We start from the raw sequence: 6,296 nt of genomic DNA, 5'->3' as shown, positions 1-6,296 counted from the left end.
ACCGGACCATCTGCGTCGCAACTACAGGCGGCGTAAGTAAACGTTTTTGCAACCATTAAACCTTGTCTGCCTCTCCATTCACCAGCCCGCCCTGACGAACGAGCAATTTCTAAATCACCTCGAGTCAGCTCTGGCTGGCCGAGACAGGGAGGAGGTGAGTAGCCCTCAGTGGTGAAAGAACAGGTTAGGGACTATTTAGAAAAGTTGGACATATAGAAATCCATGGAGCCAGACAGGATGCATCCGAGGGCGTCGAGGGAGTTGACAGATGTGCTTGTAAAGCTGCTGGTCATCATCTTTGAAACTCTGTGGTGATCAGGGGAGGTCCCAGATGTTTGGAAAAGGGCAAATATAATGCCCATAATTAAGAAAGGGAAGAAGGAGGATCCAAGGAACTACAGCTTCACCTTAGTCCATAGAGAAATCAAGGAGCAGGTCCTCAAAGAATCCATTTCTAAACACTTGGAGAAGAAGAAAGTGATTAGAAACAGTCAGCATGAACTCACAAAGCGTTAGTCATGTCTGATCAACCTGATTGCCTTCTATGATGTGATGACTGGCTCTGTGGATGCAGGGAAAGCAGTGGACGTAATATACCTTCACTTCAGCAAGGATTTTGATACCATCTCCCACAGCATTCTTGCAAGCAAGCTGAGGAAGTGTGGGCTGGATGAATGGACTGTAAAGTGGATAGAAAGCTAGCTGCATTGTCAGGCTCAATGGGTAGCAATCAATGGCCCAACGTCTAGCTGGTAGCCAGTATCAAGTGGAGTGTCTCTGGGGGCAGGGCAGGGGTGGGTATGGGCTGCCTGCTGCATCCACAGGGCTCCCTTCCCTGCTGCTCTCCCCCAGGAGACCTGTACCAGCTGCGCTGCCATGGCAAGGCATCCCTGCCTGTGATAGGGGGCCTCCTCAGGGCCGAGCTCTACGGCCTGCCCACCTGTCACCGTGACAGGGGGGCCTACTCAGGGCCGAGCTCTTTGTGGCCCGCCCACCTGTCTCTGGGCAACCGCCCGCTTATCTCACCCGCCACGCCTTTGATGATAATTGATTCATTAAGATGTCAATTAAGTGGGAGGCTGCCCATTGTAATGCCCCGATGCCAGGGGGCGCTCTGCAGTTCCGACCTCCCGTAATACCGCAGCCCAAACCTCGCAGATGGCATCTTGGTGTTCCTATAATCACTGGCCCCACACTGGGCCCCAGAATCATCCGTACAGGACCCCACTACGATCCTCTCCTATCAGGCGGCCACTCCGCCATCATCCGGGCTACCTAGCCCCCCCCAAGCCATGTTCCCCTCTCGGGTGTGGTCCCCCCAGGACCTTCGGCCACTTGCCCTGGCCCACTTCCAGGCCAGTCGGGACCCCAGGCCCCCGGCTCTTGGGCGTCCCTTGCGGTGGGCCCCTGGCCCTTTTGACTTGTGCAGTCCTGGCCCCAGCTTGGGCCAGTCGAGGGTACTCTCCCCTTCGGGCTGGGTCTCTCTAGCCCCTCACTCTGTCTCCGGGCCTCACCGTGCCACTACTCCCCGTCCTCTCGGGGGCAACCGCAGCACCACGCCCACATCACTCCCACTCTCGGGGTCTGCCCTCTCTGGGCCCCTCACAACACTGGCCCTCTAGGCCCTCCTACAAACACTAGGATAACCCACCCGGTGGTGGTGGGAGCTAGGGTTTAACGTGCCCCGACCCGCCTTTCACCGGGGTGATAACTGGCCTGGCATTTCCTGGGGGCTCCTGCGCCACTGAGAGCCCCACCAGGCCACCCACTCCCGGCAGGGTGCAGTTTCAGGTCATGCCCAGGACCAGGAGCCTCCTTACCATCCCCTTGCAGCTCCCCCTTACCTCCGGGTTGTTCTCAGCAGCCCTCCGGCCAGGCGATGTTGCTGCCTGGCCTCCTGCAGCCAAACTGCCCTGTTTATATAGGCAGCCCATGCCTCAAAATGGCTGCCCTAATCAGGCACCTGGAGGCTACCAGGTCCAGGCCCTTAAAGTGGCAGACTCACCCTGTGCTCTGCCACACAGCCCTTAAGGTGATTATTGTGCTGGAGTGCTGATATGCCAGGAGGGCTCACCTAGTACCTGGGGGGTGAGTTTGAGATCCATGCAGTCTGGGAGGGGCCCACTGATTACAAGCACAGATGAGGGCTAATTTTGTTATTTTAGGACAGCCTCCCTTTCCATGAACTTAAATAATTATAACAACGTGTGGCAGGTGAGAGGGAAGGAAGGAAACCAAGGGAGAATGCAAGAGCTGCTCTGCCACCAGGGGTTATCACAGCCACCCCTGGGGCCTGGTCCTGCTACCCAGAAGGAAAGAAAATCCTAAGGCTTCACTGATAAGGAATATCTTGGCCAATACCGATATCTGATTATTAACCAGCCATAATGGCCAATACCAATCTGATAACCAATATTTAGTAATTATGCAAGGCATTTTAACTACTGACATAAATAAAGCTTTATATTTGTTTTACATTTATAACACACACAAACACACCTGGATGGATTTTTTTTTGCGTTCCTGCTTCTAGAAACATTTTAGCAAAATAAAAACAAATACACATTAACTTTAAAACTTTTACTTTTAAAACAGCAGTTTGCAGTATAAACTTTATACGCTTACATAATGATTCATTTGACAGCAAAAAATTATAAAATTCAATATTCAATTTGTTTTACAGAAATCACCCCAACCAAGTCAGAAAAAATAGCATAATCATAACAATTTGGGCTTCAAGATAAACCCACAAGAAATGCAGGTCAAGACGTAAAAATTACAAATGAAAAATGTTGAGGTACAGTTTGTAGTAGTAGAAGCCATTGTAATAATAATAACAACAACAAATTACTTACAATATTGGTAGAGTTAAAAAGCCACATATTTATACCTTCCTCATTGCTTACTCACAACTTTAGCATAGCAAGTGGGTGAGTGGAAGGTTTTTCCTGACAAAAAGCAACTTTTATTCTTTTTCGCACATCAGTTGGTTTCTCTTCATTCAAAACATGTGAAGCTGCACTGAACAGCCGCTCGCTCTCAGCACTGCTGCAGGGGGCAGAGAGAAATTTCTGCGCAGCTTCAGCCAAAATGGAAAAATTGGCCTTTGTTGCACTCCCAGTATTTCAGTTTTTCTGCACTTCTTGGAAGCATGGGCTCACTCAGATAGCTTTGTTTCTGAAGTGTTATAATTCTGTTTACCCCATCAGTTTATACCCCAGAGGAACTTTTCTCCAATATCTCATCATACATTGAACACAAAGAACTCAGTTTTGTAGTGCTATCATCTGCTTCCTTTGATTTCTTTGTGGTGTGTTCTGTCGTCATTCCCATTGACTTGCATTTTTCCAGGTGTCACCAACATTTGTGTAGCCAGCAGCTTTTTGCTGTTATCAGTAAATATCTGTCCTTGTATCTTGGATCCAGCAGCATTGCAATGCCGTAGAGAGGTTCTGATTCAATTTCAGCAAAGCACGTTTCCATGAATTCCAGCAAAGCAACTTTTATAGATTTAATTCTATAGTCTGACTCTGTAACTTTGCTCAAAAGCCTTTTTAAAGCCTCAATGGATGGGATGTCATCAGAAGCAGAGGCCAAGGATGAACTCAATTCACATGTTAGCTCTTCAAAAGGTACTAGGTCTACCACTACTTTTTCCATTAGCACTCACTGATATACAGTGAGAGTTGCAGGGATTTCATAGTCAGCTGCATGCACTGCAAGCTCACGTTTCTGCTCCAAAAGGCTTTACAGCATGTAGTAAGTCCTATTCCGCCTTGTTTGTATGTCCCGCTGTAACCTCTTAAAGACATTCGGAGCTCAGTCTGCACCCCTTGAAGATGAGAATAGGCCAACAGAGAGTGTTTGAAGCACCCAATGATTTTTCATCCAATAGCCAGTATATCAGTCACACTGCACTGTGACAACACTCCTTCATTCACAAGAAGTTGGAGTGTATATGCTATGCAAGGTAAACTTGGCAAACCGGAGCCTTGCATCACCTTTGCTATGTTTCTTGCATTATCCCTAAAAAAGGCAGGAACTTTTGTCCTCAAGATTTTCCATGCTGCAAACCTCTTGTCAAATGCCATAGAAATAGCTTCAGCCATGTGGGAACTGCTGAACTTCTGGACCTGTAGTACTGTCCTCTGTAAATTGGAATTCACATCTATCCACTGCACAGTGAAACTCAGCATTGATATAGGTGACACAACAGAGCTCCAAATATCAGTCATAAAGCTAAATGCTGATGAATACGCGATCATCTTCAACCAGTATCTATATGCATTTTAAAATGACACTGTACAGCTCTGGCAGCACAGTCTCAGCTATAAACTTTCCGCTGGGCAGTGTGTAATGAGGCTCCAGACATTCAGTGAGACAACGGAATCCAGTATCTTCTACAAGGGAAAAGAGCTGATCATCCAGAGCTATACATTCCACTAAACGGTTAGTAATTTCTTAAGCCCTGGCATCTCCACTTCCAAATTTCTGTGAGCATTTTAGTGCTTTCTGTAATGATCGTTGCTTTGGCACAGCTTTATCCTGCTCTGCCTTTTTTTTCCCTGTAGTCATCTTTAGGAAATCATTGTGTTCAGAAGCTTGGCATATCTTGAGGTGCTGTATTAAGTTTGTTGTGTTGACATCTTTATTGGTGTTGCCTCCATGCAAAATATTTGCAGCACATACTTTGCAGTCAGCTGTTCTGTTGTTCTTTTCAGACACTTAAAAAAATCCCATACTGAGCTTCTTTGGGACATATTTACAGATAACAGAGATCACGTGGCGCATGATGCAACACAGTAGAGCATAAATCTGTTTACTGAATAAAGGGTTTGCTATAGGCCGTCTGCCATCTCACCTGTGCCTGGCCTCAGTGCTCTGCATACAGCACCTCACAGGTGCCTATACACGAGCAGCAAAGCTGCTTTGACACACTGGAATTCCAGCACGTGAAGCAGACTCAATAATCAAGTCTGCTGGAGTGTGAATTGCTACACTACAGCAGACTCCAGCATCTCATGTATCAGCATCCCTGTGCTTAAAAATGGCAGTGGGGCACTTGAACCAAAGCCTGTCGAACAAGAACCCCCACCACCATTTCTAAGCATGGGGACACTGATACAGGAGACACGGTGGCACTTTAATTAGAGCGGCGGCTCTCAGAGCTGCTCTAACTAAGGTGCCACCTCTCTACTCTTGGAGCACATGTAAAAGTGCCTGGGCCAGTTGCAGCAGGCGGGGCTAGCCTAGCAGTGCCTGCGACTGGCTGTGCAGAGCCCTTCAGCCCCCTGCCCTTCAACCCCAGCCTGGGGTTAAACACAGAGGTGGGAGCGGCTGCCTCGGCCTCTGCCAGGCTCTGCCCCGGCCTTTGGGGCACAGACCCTCAGGCACTGCGGGTTGAGTGATGATGGGCCGAGCTCGGCAGCTCAGTTCTGCCCCGCCCCAGCAGTACTGTACTGACTCCTGGCAGCCACGGGTGAACTTTTAGTATCAGACTCCCCTTCACCAAAGATAATGATAATAATAATCAGACAACAGAAAAAAAATTACCTTTTTCAGGCCCTCCTTTCTGTCCAGGCCCCAGGTGGCTGCCTGGATTGCTCATGCCTGTATCCAGGTCTGTGCCCCAGTCATGTCTGCGGCATTTAGTGCCTGGGACACCACGGCAGCTGCTCCATTCCAGCCCAGCCCAGCCCAGCCCGCTGGTGAGGGGATGGAAGTGTATCCAGGGTCACCCCGAACTCATGGGAGGGAACCCAGGCATCTGGGGGCCCCAGCTAGAAGGCATAATGATCAGAGAACATTCTTCGGCTACTACAGCCAAAAAAAGCTGATAGCCGATAATGTAAATTTCCCTTTTATCAGTGCCAATCCAACAGGCAACCAATATATCGGCGCACCTCTAGAAAATCCTCACGCGTTCTTATCCATCAAGATTAAATGTTCTCTATTTCCATGTCAAATGCACAAATAAATTATACCTATCTATCTCCATTATCATTTATATATTTTCTCTTATTTTTATTGTACATGTAAGAAGGTGAAGAAAATATCTTTAAATAAAGATTTGCAAACCTGAAAATGTTTGAAAAATACACTATTATATCATAGAATGACCTTGAAACAAGAGCAGGAACCATCTATGAAGAACCTATATGCTGCGTTTGAAATGGTGAGATAACCAAGATGAAAACCCAAGAAAAAAAATCATGAAGTCATTGGATTCATAGATTCATAGATTCTAGAGTCAGAAGGGACCACAATGGATCATCGTGTCCGACCCCCTGCCCCTG

The sequence above is a fragment of the Alligator sinensis genome, unplaced genomic scaffold (assembly GCF_000455745.1).
Source record: "Alligator sinensis unplaced genomic scaffold, ASM45574v1 scaffold885_1, whole genome shotgun sequence".
Lineage (NCBI taxonomy): Eukaryota > Metazoa > Chordata > Crocodylia > Alligatoridae > Alligator > Alligator sinensis.
This window is presented reverse-complemented; position numbering follows the sequence as displayed.